Source organism: Amblyraja radiata, chromosome 2 (genome assembly GCF_010909765.2).
Source record: "Amblyraja radiata isolate CabotCenter1 chromosome 2, sAmbRad1.1.pri, whole genome shotgun sequence".
Taxonomy (NCBI): domain Eukaryota; kingdom Metazoa; phylum Chordata; class Chondrichthyes; order Rajiformes; family Rajidae; genus Amblyraja; species Amblyraja radiata.
In genome coordinates, this window is record NC_045957.1 from 138,513,312 (window position 1) to 138,535,992 (window position 22,681).

Here is a 22,681-nt window from a genome sequence, read left to right on the forward strand (position 1 = left end):
GAGGTTCGGAGGGCTCAGTGAGGCGGAGAGATGAGTAGGCCCCGGTGAGGCGGTGAGGTTCGGCGGTCACGTTATGGTGGCGATAGTCGGAGGAATCGGGGAGGTAGCAAGGGTCGGCATAATCGGTGAGGGGGCGACAGTCAGAGTTACCGGTGAGGCAGCGAGGATCAGCATCATCGGCAAGCAGGTGAAGGTCAGCGGCAGCATCGACTTGGAGGTCAGTGAAGGCGGCGTCCTCGGTGCTCCAGACCTGAGGTTGGTCCGGGGGGCAGTGAGTGCTGGTTCTGCTCATCGTGGCCAAGATGGCATGGCGGGACTCTGGCAGGCGGCACGGGCCAGCGTTGGGGCCTGCAGGCGGTCTAGTCGCGGAGTGTCTGTGGCAGGAGCGGCCTGGAGGCGGGCGAGTTTAAGGTCCTTGATGGAGTTAAGTTGGGCCAGGAATCGTTTTTTGAAGGCGTGGATCTGCCAAGGATGAAGTAGAGTTGGGGTCCATTGCCGGTCTGGGTGAGTGAGGCCCGAAGTTTCGGGAAAGACAAAGCGAGTTCCTGCTGGTGCCGGCACATCGCAGCCAGAGTAGATCATAGAGCATGGAAGGGGAATTGCCGTGTATGGCGGCAGATAGCCAGTCGGTATCTACAGTCCGGGTTGGGTCCGAACTGAGAGGTAGGGAACTGGAGCTGGAAACCATGAGGTACAAGATGGAGGCGTAGGCAAGTCACGAGAAAGCAAATGTGGCTATGGTACCGGGTCTGTGTTAGGATGTGGTCGTAGAGTTGGAGGTAAGGGGGAAATACAGAGGGGGGGCAGTGTCTTCGGAGGGAGGAGGAGAACTTCTTCAAAGTAGGCATACCTTGAGGAGATTTCCTCTTTTCTACCTTCTTTGCATCATTCACCTCCTCTCCAACATCGGCCCGTATTGTCACTATAGCCCGCATTAGATCACTGTCGTCAATTCCTTACTAGCATTAGCCTACCTGTTCATCCATGTAAAAAATAAGCTGAATAAACTCAGCCGCCGAGAGGACTCTCCCGACGCCGGGGCAAGACCACCCGGTGAGAACGGCCAGAGACATCGGGCCTCCGTAGAGGCAATTACGGTGGCCTCAATAGGCCTGACTTTGGGGTGAACATGGTGTGGGGACTGGACATTGTGCCTTCCTCCACAGTGCTATCCACTGTGGGGGGATGATTTTTTTGTCTAATTGTAGTCCTGTAGGTCTGTGTCCAAGATGGTTGCCGTGAAGAGAGAGTGGACGCTGGCGCGCTTTGGCTGCCGCTGCTCTCTCTTCACACTGTGTTTTTGATTTTCTGTTTTTGGATTGAATTCTGTTTTTAATTTGTGTCTCTGTGATGTCTTTTTTACCTGTTCTATTCCGATTATATGTTTTTATTCCGATTACTATGTAAGGTGTCCTTGAGATGTTTGAAAGGCGCCCATCAAATAAAATGTATTATTATTATTATTATTCACCCTCTGCTGCCCATGAACTTCTTCATTGGTGACATAATTGCTAGGATTAACACAGTCATCAGGAAGGCTGGCTCTGTCCGAGGGGCGGAGGTGGTCTTGGAGAGGAGGATGCTCCTCAAAATTGCGGAGCATCCTGGCCAATACAGCTCACCTCCTCCATAACACACTGGTCAACTTGAGGAATACCTTCAGCAACAGATTGGTTCCACCAAGATTGTGGACAGAATGCTACAGGAGATCCTCGCCCTCCTCCCCTCCCCCTCCCCCCCTCCCCCTCCGCCCCTCCCCCTCCCCCCCTCCCCCCAACCAGACTGGAAGTAATACCGAGGACATAACGATGAGGTGGGCAGAGGTGCATAAAATGGCTTCATCTGCATTTTTAAACGTGACATTGGTACAGGCTGCATCTTTAAAATGAAACGATTGAAGTCAACCTTAAATTAGAACTCGGTCTTCATTAGCTTGCCGCACTTCCAAACAACTGACCGTACCATGCAGATAATTATTCTGCACAGGCAGAGGTTCTGTGGGAAGTGTCCAAAGGAGCTGTGGGGCACCAATGCGCTAGGTAGGTAGCATGCAATACATTTATGGAATTGGGGAAGTTCATGGATTGCTCTTGGCTTCAGAAAAATCATTAATTCTCTACAAGTAACCTTTTGGTGACCTCTCCTATTACAGTGTGTTGCAAAATTTGATAGCCCAGGGGGACCATCTCTTACCACCACCTGGACTAGGCAGGAAGTGGTGGAGGAGGAAGAGGAGGAAGAACAGGGGCAGCATTGCCCACCACTCCTGTTGATGCTAAGTGAAAGCTTAAAGGGGCTGTCCCATTTGGTGACCTAATTGGCGAGTTTAGAAGAGTTTGATAAAATGACATGTTGAAGACCTCCTTCGACCTCCTTCGACTATGTTGAAGACCAGCTTTGACTAGCTACGACTATCTTTGGAAAAATTGGACACCGAATAGTGGAGAGTGAAGACGACCTCCTTCGATCTCCTTCGATCTCCCTTCGACTATAATGAAGGCTATCTACGACTACCTTCGACCACCCTTGATTACCTACGACCAATATGTCAACCAAGTATGACCTACCACGACATTTTACGACTAAAATAAGTATCCATTTTTTCCATGGCAACCTTTTTTTACCCACGGACATTTTTTAACATATTGAAAAATACGCTGCGACCTAGCTGAGGCCTCAAGTACGCAGAATCCATTCTCGAGCATGAAAGAGAGTTACGAAGACCTCCTACGACCTCGTGTTGACCATGCTGCGAGTATGAGTCGAGGGCAAACTCGCCAGAACTCGCGGACTAGGTCGCCCAAGTGGGACAGGCCCTATCTCTCCTTCGCAGGGCACCATTGTTCCTGCAGTTTATTGGGATGCAGCACAGTCCGGTTTGGGAAAAGCTCCATCCAAGACAGCAAGAAATTCCAGCAAATTGTGGACGCAGCACAGACCATCACACAAACCACCTCCCTTCTATTGACTCCATTTATACATCACGCTGCCTCGGCAAGATCAACAGCATAATCAAGGACGAGTCGCACCCTGGCCACGCCATCTTCTCTTCTCCCCTCTCCCATAGAACTGTGAAAATGCACACCTCCAGATTCAGGGACAGTTTTTCTCAGCTGTTATCAGGCAACTGAATCATCCTACCACAACCAGAGAGCAGTGCTGAACTACTATCTACAGGGCCTGTCCCACGAGCATGCGGCCTGCATGCGGCAAGTGCGACCTAAAGGGCCGGTTCCACCAGCATGCGCATGCATGCGGCAAGCGCGACCTAATGTGGTCGCTTGAGCCATACGGCCTCGCGGGGCTGATCCCACTTCGATCGCTGGAGCCGTATGTAGTTGTGCGGAGCTAGTCCCGTCATCGCGCGGGGCTCCGAAAAACTGACCGTGTTTGAAAATTCCGCGCGGCAACGGCCTGCCGGCCCGCAGCCACCTCGACGCCGTGTCACTCACTCGACCTCCGCACAGCTCCCGCTTATGGTTTGGTCACGCTTGCCGCATGCCGTACGGCTCAAGCGACCACGTTAGGTCGCGCTTGCCGCATGCAGGCGCATGCTGGTGGGACAGGCCCTTACCTCTTTGGTGACTCTCGGACTATCCTTTGTTGGACTTTGCTGACTTTACCTTGCACTAAATGTTATTCCCCTATCATGTATCTATACATTGTAAATAGCTCAATCGTAATCATGTATTGTCTTTCCGCTGACTGATCAGCACACAACAAAAGCTTTTCACTATACCTCTGTGCACGTGCCAATAAACTAAACTAAACTAAAGGATATAATTGCGATTACTACAATTGTCATTGAAGTTTCCTTTTATTGCATAATTGCTCCCACTTTGCACAATATGTATGAGAAAATAAATGCCTTCTGCAACTACTCACTTATGCAGTGCAGGATTATGAACTCTTGAGCGAGCCTGTTTTCTGTGCATGTTGAATTGACCTGCCCCAAAGTGTTTTTCCATTAATCACAGCAAGAAAGATGGAAGACAGCTAATGCCCCTTGTCACACTTAGGAAACCTGAACGGAAACCTCTGGAGACTTTGCGCCCCACCCAAGGTTTCCGTGCGGTTCCCGGAGGTTTTTGTCAGTCTCCTTACCTGCTTCCACTACCTGCAACCTCCGGCAACCACCTGCAACCTCCGGGAACCGCACGGAAACATTGGGTGGGGCGCAAAGTCTCCAGAGATTTCCGTTCAGGTTTCCTAAGTGGGACAGTGGCATTAAGCTACAAATCTATATTGACCTGTTTGAAGAAAGGTTTTGACCCGAAACCTCACCTATTCCTTCTCTCCAGAGATGCTGCCTGTCCCGCTGAGTTACTCCAGCATTTTGTGTCTATCTATAGTGACTGTGGTGGGAGACATAGCCTTTGGGTTTCACAGCAGACTGTCAGACAGCAGAGAGTCTGCAGAAGGAGTTGGACAGGTTGGGAGATTGGCAGAGAAGTGGCAGATGTAATACCATGTAGCAAAGTTTGTGGTCATGCATTTTTATTAGTAGAAATAAAGGCATGGGTTATTTTCTCAATGGGGAGAGGATTTAGAGATCGGAGGTGCAAAGGGACTTTGGAGTGTTGGAGCAGGATTCCCAAAAGGTTAGTTGGCAAGTTGAATTGGTAGTAAGAAAGGCAAATGCAGTGCTAGCATTTATTTTGAGAGGACTAGGATATAAAAAAATGGATCTACTGTTGAGGCTTGACAAGGCACTAGTTTACTACAATTGGGGTATTGTGAGCAGATTTAGGTCACATATCTGAGGAAGGATGTGCTGGCGTTGGAGAGGATCCAGAGGAGGTTTCTGAGAACGATCCCAGGACTGATTTGGTTAACATATGATGAGTATTTGATGACTCTGGGCCAATGCTCGCTGAAGTTTAGAAGGATGAGGGGAGACCTCATTGAATAGTGAAAGGTGTGGTAAGTGAATGTGCGGTGCATGTTGCTGGCAGTGGGGGAGTCTAGGACCAAAGGGCACAGCCTCATAATACATGGACGTACCTTTAGAAAGGAGATAAGGAGACATTTCTTTAGTCAGAGGGTAGTGAATCTGTGGGATTTATTGCCCAGGATGGCTGTGGTGACTGCCAATTGATGTTTTTAAGGTGGAGATTGAATAGATTCTTGATTAGTAATGAGGTTATGGGAGAAGGCAGGAGAGCGTGGATGAGAGGGAAAGACAGATTAGCCATGAGTGAATGGCAGAGTAGATTTGATGGGCTGAATGGCCTAATTCTGCTCCTATGACTTATGAATGCCATCTCCCAGCAGCCACGTTCACAGACACATGCAGGGCACACCTCATTACCTCAGTTCCTGTTTCCTGTTTCCAGGCAAGACTGAATCTCTAATCCCGAGCCCTTTTTACAAGCTTACTGAATTCGTGATGTCACAAAAGATCCGGGTGGGCCACCTTGTCTAAAAATTGTGAAACTGTGGGAGTCCCCATTTCTTTGCTTCATTGAACCAGTACCCACTTCCTCCAAGAGTTTCTGGACTTGCCTTTGATTGACGATTCCCCCACCCTCACATTTGGGGTTTCTGCAATAATTTGCCTGTGTCGCCCAACTCTGCTGCCATGTTCTGGGCAGCTGCAACATTCCCCCAATCCCTTGGGTGATCATGGGGAATGGAATGGGGAAACAGAGAGAGCGGAGGCATTACTCATATACGAGTTTAGTTTGATGGTGCTGCAAATATTGTTTCCAAATCTCTATTTCCAAATATTAATAAAAAGCACAGTGTGAGAACTATGTTGGGATTAAATGTTAAAAAGATAGATTATATTTTATTTCCTGTAAATGGTGCAGTGACTGACGTGAATATTACATGGTGACTTTTGCATGGTGTCCTGCCCAAGGGACACTGACAAACATTTGATCTGTTTAACACAGATAACATCTAAGAACAGTACCCTTTGGGAGTTAAAAAAAAAAAAGGTGGTATACTGCGTGAAAATAACCACATCCTTGGCAGCTGTAGTTCTTCATCTCTGTAAATGGGCACAATTTCCATGGAAATGCATTTGGTGCTGTTTTCGTCAAAGGAAAGGAAGAGCTTTGTTGGTTTAATTGCTGCATTATGAAGTAAAGATGACATGCAAACGGTTTTTGACACAATTTGAGCCGCTTTATCATGCTTTTGAAAATAATGTATGCTTTGCAAAAGATTTTTTCATGAAAATGCTGCCATTTCAAAGTTTCCAAAACCTTAATGTGTCACGGAATTCATTTGGAAGATCAATGATATCTAAAAGAAACAGTTTTGAATGACTTAATCACTCAAAACTTTTATCACACCAAAGGCTTAGGAAAATACAATTTAGTCCAGCGAATTTGCTTGGTTCCAGCACATGCACCTCCGTGCAGAGTTTAAATTATTATCTGGAAAATTCCTTTCAGAAGTGTGAAGGAATGTGAGCTTGTGAGTCTCTGAGTAGTGATTGTGAGCACAAACAATATATCTCACAAGCTTGCTCCAGGGGATCTTATAGAAACGTACAAAATTCTTAAGGGGTTGGACAGGCTAGATGCAGGAAGATTGTTCCCGATGTTGGGGAAGTCCAGAACAAGGGGTCACAGTTTAAGGATAAGGGGGAAATCTTTTAGGACCGAGATGAGGAAAACATTTTTCACACAGAGAGTGGTGAATCTCTGGAATTCTCTGCCACAGATGGTAGTTGAGGACAGTTCATTGGCTATATTTAAGAGGGTTAGATGTGGCCCTTGTGGCTAAAGGGATCAGGGGGTATGGAGAGAAGGCAGGTACAGGATACTGAGTTGGATGATCAGCCATGATCATATTGAATGGCGGTGCAGGCTCGAAGGGCCGAATGGCCTACTCCTGCACCTATTTTCTATGTTTCTATGTTTCTAACCAACACTACAGAGGCAGGGTCGGATTTACGTATAAGCTTCACAAGCTTAAGCTTAGGGCCTCGAGATCTAAGGGGGGCCTCGGCAGGGCCGGTTTTACCTATAGGCTTCATAGGCTGATTGGGAGGGGCCTTACATAGGGGATTGGGAGGGGCCTCACAAGTGGAATAGCCTAGGGCCTCGCTTCATCTAAATCCGGCCCTGGACAGAGGTACCACTGAACCATCTCTAAAAATGTAAATGTTTATCAATTTCAGAATCTCATTTTTGCATGTGAGTTGGAGTTGGAATATATATACGTTTTAAACATGAATGCCGTTTCAACTAATATGCAATGAATATTAAATAATAGGGAGACACAAAAAAAAACCCTGCAGATCTTGGTGACCTGGAATCTTGAGCACAAAACAAAATGCTGGAGCCGTCCATGGGAAGGAAATCCACACCACAAAAGACGCTTCAGGTCAAGACCCTTCTTCAGCAGTGGGGCGAGAGGGCTGGAGAAGAAGTGGGAGTGGGGCAAAGCCTGGCAAGCGATAGTTGGAATCAAGTGAGGGAGGGAGGGTGGGGGTGGGATGTTCTGCAGATGTGTGGAGTAAATAACAAAGGATAGAGGAGAAACAAAGCCAAATGGTGTCAGAAAAGGAAAGAGGAGGGAACTACAGATCTGTGACAACTGTGGTTGGAACGATACTGGGAAAGGTTCTGAAGGATAAGATATACATGCATTTTGTAAGACTAGGGTTGATTAGAGATAGTCAGCGTGGTTTTCTGCATGGCACACCGTGTCTCACAAATTTGATCGAGTGTTTTTGAAGAAGTAACCAAGAAGGTTGATGAGGGCAGGGCCATGGATGTAGTCTTTATAGACTTCAACAAGGTCTGTGATAAGGTTCCACATGGTAAGCAGCTCGGGAGGTTTAGATCACATGGGATCCAAAGAGATCTGGATAACTGGATAATTTCGATACAGAATTGACTTCAGTGTAAGAAGCAGAATGTGGTGGTAGAAGGTGGTAGAAGGTGGTAGAAGGTGGTAGAAGGTTATTTTTGGTTACTGGAGACCTGTGACTAACGGTATGCTTAGGGATTGGTGTTGGGCCCATTGCTGTTTGTCAGCTACATCAGGGATTTGGATGACAATATATGAGGCATGATTAGTAAGTTTGAAGATGACACTTAAATAGGTGTTATCATAGACAATGAATATTGTAATCAAGAATTAGAGCAGGATTTGGATCAACTGGGCAAGTGGGCCCAGAAATGGCTTATGGAGTTTAATTCAGATAAGTTCGAGGTGTTTTCGTGAAGTCGAACAAGGGCAGGACCTTCACTGTGAACAGTTGGGCCCAGGGGAGTATTGTCGAGTGGAGAGGTCTGGGAGTACAAGTACATAGTTCCCTGAAAATGTTGTTGCAGGTTAATAGAATGGTGAAGAAATCATTTGGCACTTTGCTCTTCATCATTCAGAGCATTGAGTATAGAAGTTGGAACAGTTGTACAAAACGCTGTTGAGGTCACACTTGGACCTTTACTTCTGGTCAGCCTGCTACATGAAAAATGCTATGAAGCTGTTAGATACATTTTCCAGGATTTGAGGCCCTGGGCTATATGGGAGAGATTGGACAGACAAGGACTTTGCTTTTTGTAGTGCAGGATGCAATTACAAGTGTAGAAAATCATAGAGTCATATATCATGGCACTGACCCTTTGGCCCAGTTTATACACGCTGACCAAGATAACCATATAACCATATAACCATATAACAATTACAGCACGGAAACAGGCCATCTCGACCCTTCTAGTCCGTGCCGAACACGTATTCTCCCCTAGTCCCATATACCTGCGCTCAGACCATAACCCTCCATTCCTTTCCCGTCCATATATTTATCCAATTTATTTTTAAATGATAAAAACGAACCTGCCTCCACCACCTTCACTGGAAGCTCATTCCACACAGCCACCACTCTCTGAGTAAAGAAGTTCCCCCTCATGTTACCCCTAAACTTCTGTCCCTTAATTCTCAAGTCATGTCCCCTTGTTTGAATCTTCCCTACTCTCAGTGGGAAAAGCTTATCCACGTCAACTCTGTCTATCCCTCTCATCATTTTAAAGACCTCTATCAAGTTCCCCCTTAACCTTCTGCGCTCCAAAGAATAAAGCCCTAACTTGTTCAACCTCTCTCTGTAACTTAGTTGCTGAAACCCAGGCAACATTCTAGTAAATCTCCTCTGTACTCTCTCTATTTTGTTGACATCCTTCCTATAATTAGGCGACCAAAATTGTACACCATACTCCAGAATTGGCCTCACCAATGCCTTGTACAATTTTAACATTACATCCCAACTTCTATACTCAATGCTCTGATTTATAAAGGCCAGCACACCAAAAGCTTTCTTTGCCACCCTATCTACATGAGATTCCACTTTCAGGGAACTGTGCACAGTTATTCCCAGATCCCTCTGTTCACCTGCATTCTTCAATTCCCTACCATTTACCATGTACGTCCTATTTTGATTTGTCCTGCCAAGATGTAGCACCTCACACTTATCAGCATTAAACTCCATCTGCCATCTTTCAGTCCACTCTTCCAACTGGCATAAATCTCTCTGTAGACTTTGAAAATCTACTTCATTATCCACAACCCCACCTATCTTAGTATCATCTGCATACTTACTAATCCAATTTACCACACCAACATCCAGATCTAGATCATTGATGTACATGACAAACAACAGTGGACCCAACACAGATCCCTGTGGCACCCCACTAGTCACTGGCCTCCAACCTGACAAACAACCATCCACCATTACTCTCTGGCATCTTGCCCCATCTACGCCTGTCCCACCTACCTGCATTAGGCACATCTCATTCTAAAATTTTCCTATCAATGTACCTGTCCAAATGCTTTTTAAATGTTGTGCTTGTACCTGCTTCAACTATCTCCTCTGGCAGCGCATTCCATATACCCATCACTCTTTGCATGAGGGGAATAGACTATAGGTAAGTCTAAGAGGATAAATATTCCTTGGTCTTGCTGGTGTTGAGAGCAAGGTAGCTGTTTTGGCATAATTCAATCAGATTTTCACTGTTCTATACTCTGACTCATTACTACCTGTTACACGTCCGACAACAGTGGAGTCATTGGCAAAATTAAAGATGGTGTTGGAACAGTGTCTAGCTGCATGGTTATCGATACAGAGTCAATAGAGGAAGTGACTGAGAACGCAACCATGAGATACAGGTTATAGAGGAAGAAGTGTTGCAAATTTGTACTGATTGAGGTCTGCCAATGAGGTAGCCAAGGAACCCGTTGCACAAGGATGAGCAGACCCCAGTTCCCTGATCTTGATAACAGGTTTGGAGAGGATGAAGGTCGAGCTGTCGTTGGTGAACAGCAGCCTGGTGCAAGGGTTCTTATTAACCAGTGGCCCATTGCAGAGTGAAGAGCCAGCGAGATCACATCCCCATTCATCTATTATAGAAACATAGAAAATAGAAAATAGGTGCAGGAGTAGGCCATTCGGCCCTTCGAGCCTGCACCGCCATTCAATATGATCATGGCTAATCATCCAACTCAGTATCCTGTACCTGCCTTCTCCCCATACCCCCTGATACCTTTAGCCACAATGGCCACATCTAACTCCCTCTTAAATATAGCCAATGAACTGGCCTCAACTACCTTCTGTGGCAGAGAGTTCCAGAGATTCACCACTCTCTGTGTGAAAAATGTTTTTCTCATCTCGGTCCTAAAGGATTTCCCCTTTATCCTTAAACTATGACCCCTTGTCCTGGACTTCCCCAACATCGGGAACAATCTTCCTGCATCTAGCCTGTCCAGCTCCTTAAGAATTTTGTAAGTTTCTATAAGATCCCCCCTCAATCTTCAAAATGCTAGTGAGTACAAGTCGAGTCTATCCAGTCTTTCTTCATATGAAAGTCCTGACATCCAAGGAATCAGTCTGGTGAACCTTCTCTGTATTCCCTCTATGGCAAGAATGTCTTTCCTCAGATTAGGAGACCAAAACTGTACGCAATACTCCAGGTGTGGTCTCACCAAGACCCTGTACAACTGCAGTAGAACCTCCCTGCTCCTATACTCAATTATGGTGGTAGGTAAATTGTAGTTGGTCCTGTAGTTGATATGCACCATTACCAACCTCTCAAAGCATTTCATCATCATGGACATTAGTGCCACCGGTCAATAGTCATTGAGGCATGTCTTCTTGGGCACCAGTATTATTGATGCCCTTTAAAGGCAGGTGGGAACCTTGGACTTTGGTAATGAGAGATTCTTCAGGTTGGGAAAATCTGAAAGGTCTTGAATATGGAAAGGTTGGGCAGGCTAAGACTTTATTCCTTGGAATGCAGGAGGCTGAGGAGTGATCTTACAGAGGTGTATACAATCATGAGGAGAATAGATTGGGTGAATGCACCAAGTATTTTACCCAGGATAGGAGAATCAAGAAGGGTTAAATGTTTAAGGTTTAAGAAAAGCTTCAAGAAGGTTTAAAGGCACTGGTTTAAAGTGAGGGGCAAAATTTAACAGGAACCTGGGGGGCAACTTTTCACTCAGTAGGTGGTATGTGGAACAAGTTGCCAGAGGAGGTAGTTGAGGAAGGTACTATGACAGCATTTAAAAAGCATTTGGACAGATGCATGGATCATAGAGGTTGAGGGATATGGCCAAACGTGGGGAAAATGGGACTAGTTTAGACGGAGCATCTTGGTTGGCATGAACGAATTGGGCCGAAGGGCCTCTTTCCATGGTACTTGGCTGTAAAGAAATCTCTTCCTATGTTAACCAATATAAAGGGATCAGGAGGTATGGAGAGAAGGCAGGTACAGGATACTGAGTTGGATGATCAGCCATGATCATATTGAATGGCGGTGCAGGCTCGACGGGCCGAATGGCCTACTCCTGCACCTATTTTCTAATTTTCTATGTTTCCGTGAAAACTTTTTTCTGTTTTCCTTTTTTTTCTCACTGTGAACTTTGCTCCTGGAACAGTGGTCCACAATTTTGATTCTGAAGTTTTATTCTTCTATGAACTACACAACTCCATGTGTATTATTTTAACCATGAATCACAATCGCAATTTTGCTTTTCACGGACTGCTGAATATTGTAATATTGAATCGCGTAATATGTGGCTATGTCCTAAGCAGAGAGAGTGCTCCTATACAATTAGCATGCAAGGATTATTTTACTCTACAATGGACCATATTATATGCAACTAATATGTAATGTAGACCATGCACAGGATTTGGTTTTGAGGAAGGAAGACCAGCCACTGTGCTATTTAAAGGGATCTTCAATTAATTGTGGGTCTGTTGGTTACAGAATCAGATGAGAGTTAATTTTGTTCAACAGAGCTGAACATTACAGCAACCAGGATTGGAGATTGCCACAGTTATGACTGAGGTGAAATGATGAGTAATCCTATTGGGCCTCATCTATGTTTAAGAATGGAAGAGATACCTTAAAGACAAGGGTCTCTAGGCCAGGAATACAGAGGATAAAAGAGAGAAGGGATCAGGTCAGGAAAGCTTCCTCCAACATTTGACGATTGGAGCATTGCTCAAAGAAGCATTCAGACCACAGAATTCATTGCTACAGACAGCAAGTGGTGTATAGAAAAACAATAATCATGATTTGTGACTGTAATAATGCCCAAATGAAGTTTTGTGATGCATAAAAAAGTCAAGAGTGAAGATTGTTCAATTGCAATATGTACCAGGAACAGAACATTGGAATTGTAACTCGCTGCAGCTGTAAAGACCTACAAATGCAATAAATGAATATACCATAATCAGTTGTATAATAATCAATAATACCGAGCAACCAGACCATAATAGTGCAAAATTAAAGTACATAGTGCAAGCAAAGAGGACGGCGTGGTTGCACAGCGGTAGAGTTGTTGCCTTACAGTGCTTGCAGCACCAGAGACCCGGGTTTGATCCCAACTATCGGTGCTGTCTGTACGGAGTTTGAATGTTCTCCCCGTGACCGCGTGGATTTTCTCCGAGATCTTTGGTTTCCTCCCACATTACAGGTTTGTAGGTTAATTGGCTTTTGTTTCAATGTAAACTGTCCCTAGTGTGGGTTAGGTAGTGTAAGTGTGCAGGGATCGCCCGTTGGCGTGGACTCAGTGGGCCAAAGAGCCTGTTTCCACGCTGTATCTCTAAACTAAACTAAACTAAAACAAAGCCAGAGTAGATCATTGCTGAATTCTTGCTATTGAGGGAGTGCAGCGTAGGTTTACAAGGTTAATTCCCGGGATGGCGGGACTGTCATATGCTGAGAGAATGGAGCGGCTGGGCTTGTACACTCTGGAGTTTAGAAGGATGAGAGGTGATCTTATTGAAGCATATAAGATTGTTAAGGGTTTAGAGGCAGGAAACATGTTCCCGATATTGGGGGAGTCCAGAACCAGGGAATAAGGAGTAAGCCATTTAGAACGGAGGCGAGGAAACACTTTTTCTCACAGAGGGTGATGAGTCTGTGGAATTATCTGCCTCAGAGGGCGGTGGAGGTTGATTCTCTGGATACTTTCAAGAGAGAGCTAGATGGGGCTCTTAAAGATAGAGGAGTCAGGGGATATGGGGAGAAGGCAGGAATGGGGTACTGATTGGGGATAATCAGCCATGATCACATTGAATGGCGGTGCTGGCTCGAAGGGCTGAATGGCCTACTCCTGCACCTATTGTCTATTGTCTATTGAGGTAGTGTTGTAGTTAGTGTTGTGCAGTGTTCTGATAGTTGCTGGGAAGAAGCTGTTCTTGAACCTTGATGTCATGGTTTTCAGGCTCCTGTATCACCTTCTTGATGGTAATAGTGAAATAAAAGCGTGGGAACTATTAAAATTTTGGAAAGGCCCTACAACCCCCACAATTAAAATGTGGATTACGGAAATGTCGGAGACCCTATACTTAGAAAGAATTAGACTTGTCTTAATGGACAAACAAGATCTTTTCCATAAAATTTGGGCTCCATTCATTAACTATCTGAAGGGATAGATTGGCACAGCACGAGGACCCAACTGAAACTTGAACTCAGGAACAGATGAAAAGCTATACTTTATAACCTACGAACCTATCTCCATTGATGTATTACAGGTAACCCATTCCACCTCCCTTGTTTTTCTGTTGTGTTTTTTTTTTCTTTCTTTTTTATTTGTAACTTTCTACCCTCTCTTTTTCCCTCTTTCTATAAAAAATAAAAACACTAGAAGCAGAAGCAATTGATAATGGAAAATTTTAATAATGTATGACTGATGTATATGAAACGTTTTTTTACTATAATATGTAACTACATTTTATAATATGTCTACTTCTAATAAATAAATTTAAAAAAATAAATAAATAAAAGCGTGGGAAGATTAATGTGGTATTTTGATATTAGCTGCCTCCAGTGGATCCCTTCGATGGTTGGGAGGTCATTACCCTTGATGGACACGGCAATATTTATCACTTTCTGATAAATTATTGAATTCCTGGCTGCTGTGAGAAGCGGGAAAACATGGATTGGGAAAGGGTGGAATATATTAATGTTGTATTGGCAGCCCCCTATGTGATTGTCTGCGTTTAACACGTTTTGTGCAGACGGAAGCCTATGCCACTGATCACTGTTGGGATATCAGACTTTAATGGATTTTCCTCATGCAGCCTCAGCCAAGGAACAGCTGCTTAAAGAGATGTCATGATTCAGGGTGCCAGAGGAATCTTCTAGATGGTGGGAGTTGTGGTAAAGAGGAGGTCCACATGATCAGATAAGGCATCTGAGCTCAAAATTGTCAATATCCATGTCATCATGAGGTATGGGTGATCATTGAGGCAGAGACTAATGCCCCTGTCCCACATAGGAAACCTGAACGGAAACCTCTGGAGACTTTGTGCCCCACCCAAGGTTTCCGTGCGGTTCCCAGAGGTTCCCGGAGGTTTTTGTCAGTCTCCCCACCTGCTTCCACTACCTGCAACCTCCGGCAACCAGCTGCAACCTCCGGGAACCACACGGAAACCTTGGGTGGGGCGCAAAGTCTCCAGAGGGTTCCGTTCAGGTTTCCTAAGTGGGACAGGGGCATTAAACGTTGAATCCTGATGTACATAAAACCATATAACCATATAACAATTACAGCACGGAAACAGGCCATCTCGGCCCTTCTATTCCGTGCCGAACACTTATTCTCCCCTAGTCCCATCTACCTGCACTCAGACCATAACCCTCCATTCCTTTCCCGTCCATATACCTATCCAATTTATTTTTAAATGATAAAATCGAACCTGTCTCCACCACTTCCACTGGAAGCTCATTCCACACAGCCACCACTCTCTGAGTAAAGAAGTTCCCCCTCATGTTACCCCTAAACTTCTGTCCCTTAATTCTCAAGTCATGTCCTCTTGTTTGAAACTTCCCTACTCTCAATGGGAAAAGCTTATCCACGTCAACTCTGTCTATCTCTCTCATCATTTTAAAGACCTCTATCAAGTCCCCCCTTAACCTTCTGTGCTCCAAAGAATAAAGACCTAACTTGTTCAACCTTTCTCTGTAACTTAGTTGCTGAAACCCAGGCAACATTCTTGTAAATCTCCTCTGTACTCTCTCTATTTTGTTGACATCCTTCCTATAATTAGGCAACCAAAATTGTACACCATACTCCAGAATTGGCCTCACCAATGCCTTGTACAATTTTAACATTACATCCCAACTTCTATACTCAATGCTCTGATTTATAAAGTCTGCAATCTGTGATGGAACAACCAGTTTATTTCAGATAGACACATGGAAGTGCAGGGAACAGAGGGACATGGATCATGTATAGAAATAGAGAATAGGTGCGGGGGTAGGCCATTCGGCCCTTTGAGCCAGCACCGCCACTCAATATGATCCAGACTGATCATTCAAAATCAGTACCTTGTTCCTGATTTCTCCCCATCTATCTTCTATCTATACATAACTAAAACTCTGATCTTGCTATCTTCCGGTTTGGCGGTCATTCTATTTGCGCAAAAACGGTACGCAATAGCGCTATAATTTTTCCCCAGCTTACTCACCGTTCTCCTTTGCTGCAATTGCACCGTTTCGTTCCGAGCGGTGGAAGCTGGTAAGAGTTATCGAGGTTTAAAAATCCTCCCCCTATCCACACACACCCCTCTCCCACACAACCCTCCCCCCACACCTCCCTCCCCCCCACACCATCCCCTCCACCCACAACCCCCCTCCACTCAACCCCCCCCTCCTCCACACAAACTCCCCCTCCCCACACATACCCCTCCTCCACATCCCCCCTGCCCACCCCCATGCCCACAATCCCCACCCCAGCCCACAACCCCCCTCCCCCACAACCCCCCTGCCCACACATACCCCCCGCCCACACACACACACCTCCCCTCCACACCCCTCCCCCAAACCACCCCTTCCACATCCTCCCTCCCCACCACACCTTGCCCACACACACCCCTCCCCCCCCCCCCCCCCCCCCCCCCCCATTTCCCTCCTCCTCCCCCCTCACAAACCCCTCACACCGAGATACACACTTCCCCTTCCACCCCCCCACCCCCCACCATACATCCCCCCCGTGGTGACTGGGACCCAACGGGTCCCACTTAGTCTAGTGTCCCTTCATTCCAGAAGTCCCAAGAGCTCTTGAATATATCCAGTGAATTTGCCTCCACTGCCTTCTGTGGCAGAGAATTCTACAGATTCACAACTCTGGGTGAAAGCATCAGCCATGATCACATTGAATGGCGGTGCTGCCTCGAAGGGCCGAATGACCTACTCCTGTACCTATTGTCTATTGTCTAATATGGGCAGATGAGATCAGTTTAACTTGGCATCATGTTTGGCATAATCATTGTAGGCGGAAGCGCCCATTCCTGTGCTGTACAGCTCTATGTTCTATGTTTAACCAGTGATAAGATTAAAATATGCTGTGCATTAAAAACTAAGATTGGCAGATGAAATCTAAGCAGGGCTCAGACTATTTAATTGGCATCTCATTGGTGGTACATCAGCCTAACAGATAGGCAGCAATCAAAATGATCAATTTATGATAGCAAGGGAGGAAATGTAGGGCGCATGAATTATTCGGTGTGGGATAGATGACATATCTTCAGCGGCACTAAGGTGAATTGTGCCTGTGGTAATTTTCCATCTTCATTCAGAAATTATCACTTGCTTTTATATGTTAATTACAGGCAAAATATGGATGCTAATGGATCCCTTCTAGTCTCAACGCAGATGGCCAAACACCTGCCCAACAAGATTGGCTTTAAGTATTGCATTGAAGTAAAATGTATAGAGAACGGCAGAATTTTAGTAACAGGATTGTATAGATCATGCCGTAGACACCTGCAGACTAAACTACTGATGAAATCTATGCATGTAAAATGAGGTCTCGATGGTGTCACGGGCCAAATAATCCAGTTTTTCCAGTTCTCCAAATATTTTGTTACACCATTGGAATATTCTCCCAGTTTTAGCTTGAATCATTGATCCTTTGTAGGTTGTCCATCGAGGTTGAGAATTAATTGCTCTACGATAGTTCTCTGGGTTCTGAGGCAGCTGAGGAGTCCTGTGTAGCAATCACACTCTGTGCTACATTTGGTGGAGGCAATGACTGATGGATGGGTGTGGATGGCTGTTTGGGATGTCTGCACTCCTCCATCTTGATTAGTACAGGTGGCAGAGTACAGAGGTTAGAGGGAGAAGGCAGAGAATGGAGTGAGGAGGAAGAGATTGATCAGCCATGATTGAATAGCAGAGTAGGCTTGATGGGCCAAATGGCCTAATTCTATTCCTTATGACCTTATGATCTTTAGTGGATGTGGAACACCTGAGGCTAGGAACTCATCTTAGTTGGTGAAAATGTAAAATGGTTCAAGGAGACCTAAGAGAATGCCTTGGCAATGTTCTCATGTCCTCTTGAAAATCTTGCACTATTTAAGGAGTCGTATTAGGTATATGGATGATATCATCCATTCATTAGAGCTGATGGAACAAATCCAGAGCCTAAATTTTGGAGCTGTTGACGTGATAGGGGATGCTGTGGGGTCAAGGAAAGAGCGTTCACGTCGCGGCCCTGTTTCCACCAATCTTTCCACCACCACGCACAAGAAGCGCAAGACAGACACCATTGTATGCAGATGCCGAGAAGTGTATTCAGCTCTGGCTGAACAACTTCCAAACTTGTGTCTGGACTCGATAAGAAGATGGGGATGCGGTTGTGGGTCCACATACCCTGTCAAAGGATTTCAAGAGGTATGTGGAGACAGAACTGGTGGATATTGTCAAGTGCGTTGAGGTGTCTACGTTGCCCACATCTTAAGGGCCTGTCCCACGAGCATGCGCCTGTATGCAGCAAGCGCGACCTGACGCACCGCCTCGATGGGCATCTCGTACGCTCGAAGTTCACGTCACTCACTCGACCTCCGTGCGTACAGCGTCGAGGCGGCTGCGGGCTTTAGGTCGCGCTTGCCGCATGGAGTCGCATGCTCGTGGGACAGGCCTTTTAGGATACAGCTAGGAACAGATCACTGTCGTGGAGCAGAATATGTGCTTGATTTGAAGTCTTGACTATTGAACACATTTTTCAGTCAGTCAACGACTACTGACACAGTTGAGTAGGTGTTGAATTTTATCTTTAAAAGCGGTTGTTTATTTATAATTGATTTGCTGACTAGCTTTTAGTAAACACGTGGTTCACCTAATCACTTTGAGGTACAAACTGTTAGCCAAGTGGGACTGACTCTTTAATATATTCATCTGACCCTGAAGAAGCACCTGGCATTATTCAGCAGTATTTTTGACTGAATGACTCGCATTGCTTCTCTCTTTTTGTAAAATAGTTTAATACGGGCAAATCATATATTCATGATTCATGGACATGTTCAGATTCCCCATTCTGTTTATTTCCTCATAAGACAACAAGCATTATGTTCATATTGCTTAGTTCAATCAGTGAAACCTATCCTGGTGTAATATTACAAATGAAAGAACAAGAGGCATCTTTCTGAGTCTGTGGAATTCTCTGCCTCAGATGGCGGTGGAGGCCGGTTCTCTGGATACTTTCAAGAGAGAGCTAGATTGGGCTCTTAACGATAGCGGAGTCAGGGGATATGGGGAGGAGGCAGGAACGGGGTACTGATTGGGGATGATCAGCCATGATCATCTTACAAAATTCTTAAGGGATTGGACAGGCTAGATGCTGGAAGATTGTTCCCGATGTTGGGGAAGTCCAGAACAAGGGGTCACAGTTTAAGGATAAGGGGGAAATCTTTTAGGACCGAGATGAGAAAAACATTTTTCACACAGAGAGTGGTGAATCTCTGGAATTCTCTGCCACAGAATGTAGTTGAGGCCAGTTCATTGGCTATATTTAAGAGGGAGTTAGATGTGGCCCTTGTGGCTAAAGGGATCAGGGGGTATGGAGAGAAGGCAGGTATGGGATGCTGAGTTGGATGATCAGCCATGATCATATTGAATGGCTCGAAGGGCCAAATGGCCTACTCCTGCACCTATTTTCTATGTTTCTAAGAGACATCTTTCTGAGTGTGGAATTTTCTGCCTTGTGGATAGCGGAGTCAGGGGATACGGGGCGAAGGCAGGAACAGGGTACTGAGTGGGGATGATCAGCCATGATCACATTGAATGGCGGTGCTGGCTCAAAGGGCCGAATGGCCTACTCCTGCACCTGTTGTCTGCTGTCTATTGTCTATCTCACTTTGTCACAACCCAGTTCGTTATTTGTCTCTAACAAGATTGTGTCTAAACCAGTTTTTTTTTAAAACGCAAATAAAAAATGCCTCCATTTGTATCCCTTTAGACAGTAAAGAGATTAAAGGATTAATCAACACACTAAATGTGAGTAGTTCTTTCATTACAGGTATTTAAACAATCCCGGCTACTTCCCTAAAAGTGGCAAGGATCCAGGGAACTCCACATGTTACTAAATGCTTTGGAGAGCATTTGTTCCTGACAATTACAGTTTTGTGATTCATAGAAACATAGAAACATAGAAAATAGGTGCAGGAGTAGGCCATTCGGCCCTTCGAGCCTGCACTGCCATTCAATATGATCATGGCTGATCATCCAACTCAGTATCCTGTACCTGCCTTCTCTCCATACCCCCTTATCCCTTTAGTCACAAGGGCCACATCTAACTCCCTCTTAAATATAGCCAATGAAATTCTTCAGTACATGGGATATAATATCTTTCAGCTGCTGAAAAGGGAAGCACACTACTTCTAATAATGTGTTCGATGCATTCTGAAGCAGTAAGTTCTTAAAAATAGTTATATTGAGAGGCCAAATTAGCAAAAGCAAATTTCTAGCATGAAGCTTAAAGGCCCTGTTTCACTTTCACGACTTAATTCAAAACCTCTGCCGAATTTAAAGGACCTAAAAAATAAATAATCAAAGATGGTGGTAATCTACGATCCTACGACCTTCCACGACTATGTTCACAAACACCTACGAACTCTTACGAGTATGTCTACGAATTCCCACGACTATTTCGATGCCCTCCTTACGAGTAAAAAGTTCCAATTTCTTTCATCCCGACCATTTTGTTTACTCGTGGACATTTTTTATCGGGCTGGAAAAAACGTCCCGACTTACCTGATGCCACGAGTACCTACGGCTAGCATAACGAGCCGCTACGATACATCTACAAACTGGTTATGAACAGTCTGCGAGTTTGAATCAAGGGGAAAACTTGGGAAAATTCGTGAATTACCTCGTGAAAGTGGGACAGGCCCTTAATGCTACTTGCCGTTCTATAATTAGACTACATTTCAAAGCAACATTATCAATCATGCAGCATGTGACCCAGCAAGTGGGGTCGATGGAAGCTGTTGCAAAACTGTCTAATGCAGGTCGTTCTTTCTTGAGCTCTCTTCTTCGTTCACCTTCGAGTTTGCATTGCACATATTAACAGCAGAGTATTAAAATGCATTGTGATAGCAGCTTGAATAGTGAGCTTGGACCTTTGTGAAACAAATCCAGTGTTAGGGGACACAAGGAACTGCAGATGCAGGAAGCTTACATTGAATGTGCTGGAGTAACTCAGCAGGTCAGGCAGCATCTCTGGAGGACATGGATAGGTGACCTTTCAGGTCTGGACAATCAACTAATGCACATTACACACCTGCCCTGTTGTATAGTCTGCCCTGCGCCTGATCATACATTGTCATTGCTGGCCTCCGACCATCAATGCTTTTTTTTTGTGGATTATAGATAGTGTTTGGCATCCTGAGCATTTTGCAGTTGCTGCTCAACAGTAAAGAACTTGATGGAATTGAATCTTTAGAATGAAATGCCTGCCTTCTCTTATGAGGCATGCAGTGTTATGCCAATACCTCCTGTATTCGCATGCTTTGAAAGAATACCTCTAATAATGACGGTAACATTTATTAACTCTTCATATTCAGTGTACTGTGATTTAGTTTGATACAAACAAGTTTTCAACGTTGATGAAGTGATATTTGAAAACAATACCAAATTTCATCTATAGGGAGCATTTATTCTGCAGATATTTAAAATGATATTGTTATCTTATGTACCATATAATTCCAAAGTATGCCAAATGCTTGAGCTTCTGTAGGAATATATTCCTCAAAAGAATTTTCACATATTCAATTTGCCTGGGTTGATTTGAACTCATTCTCTCTAGATTAGTTGTCCAGTAATTAAATCACTGTGTTGTTGTGCCTCGTAATCTACACTAATCTGGTGCCGTTTGTAATGGGCCAAAAAATCGACGGCTATTTCCTATAATTGAAAAGCAGTCAGAAGAAGTGTAATGGTCTGAAGGAAAATGCAGGGTTAGAGCAGCAGTATTATATTGTTTTACTTCATGTTTATAACTGGATAGACTCGGCTTGTACTCGCTAGAATTTAGAAGTTTGAGGGGGGATCTTATAGAAACTTACAAAATTCTTAAGGGGTTGGACAGGCTAGATGCAGGAAGATTGTTCCCGATGTTGGGGAAGTCCAGAACAAGGGGTCACAGTTTAAGGATAAGGGGGAAGTCTTTTAGGACCGAGATGAGAAAAACATTTTTCACACAGAGAGTGGTGAATCTCTGGAATTCTCTGCCACAGAATGTAGTTGAGGCCAGTTCATTGGTTATATTTAAGAGTTAGTTAGATGTGGCCCTTGTGGCTAAAGGGATCAGGGGGTATGGAGAGAAGGCAGGTAGAGGATACCGAGTTGGATGATCAGCCATGATCATATTGAATGGCGGTGCAGGCTCGAAGGGCCGAATGGCCTACTCCTGCACCTATTTTCTATGTTTCTATAACAAGAATCTGGCAATTAATTCAAGAGATCCATGTTTTGTTGATATTCCAATGAGTCACTGTCCACTTTTCTTCTCAAATCCAATCAACAAAGGGTCCCAACCTATCCAGCCACCTCCACAGCTTCATAGATGCTGCTGCACCCGCTGAGTTTCCCCAGCAATTTTGTGTACCTTCGATATTCCAGCATCTGCAGTTCCCTTTTGAACACCTCCACAGCTGCTGCCTGACCCGCTGTGTTGATCCAGTACTTTGTGTTTTGCTCAAGATTCAGCATCTGCAAAGGTGTGTGTGTTCCCATTTTCATCTAATCTTATGTTTACCCAGTTTTTCCTTGAACAAAATGTTGCTGGCAACTTCTGATTTGCTTTTTCAAATAATATTTGTGTAAAAACATTTTTCACAAACACTTCTGGATTCATGAGTAATTATCCAATCTACAATTAATATTTAAGGCTATAACTATGGTGCATGTATAGTCGATAAAGAGCTTCAGAAACAGAA

At 44.8% G+C, this 22,681-nt stretch overlaps 1 long non-coding RNA gene across 1 annotated transcript; it reads left to right on the top strand.

The window, feature by feature from the left end:
* Window positions 1-297: 297 nt before the first annotated feature.
* Window positions 298-22,339, top strand: LOC116984720. The gene is made up of 3 exons (XR_004415109.1): window positions 298-740; window positions 9,882-9,885; window positions 22,301-22,339. It is a non-coding gene; the product is annotated as an uncharacterized LOC116984720 (long non-coding RNA).
* The last annotated feature ends 342 nt before the right edge of the window (window positions 22,340-22,681 follow it).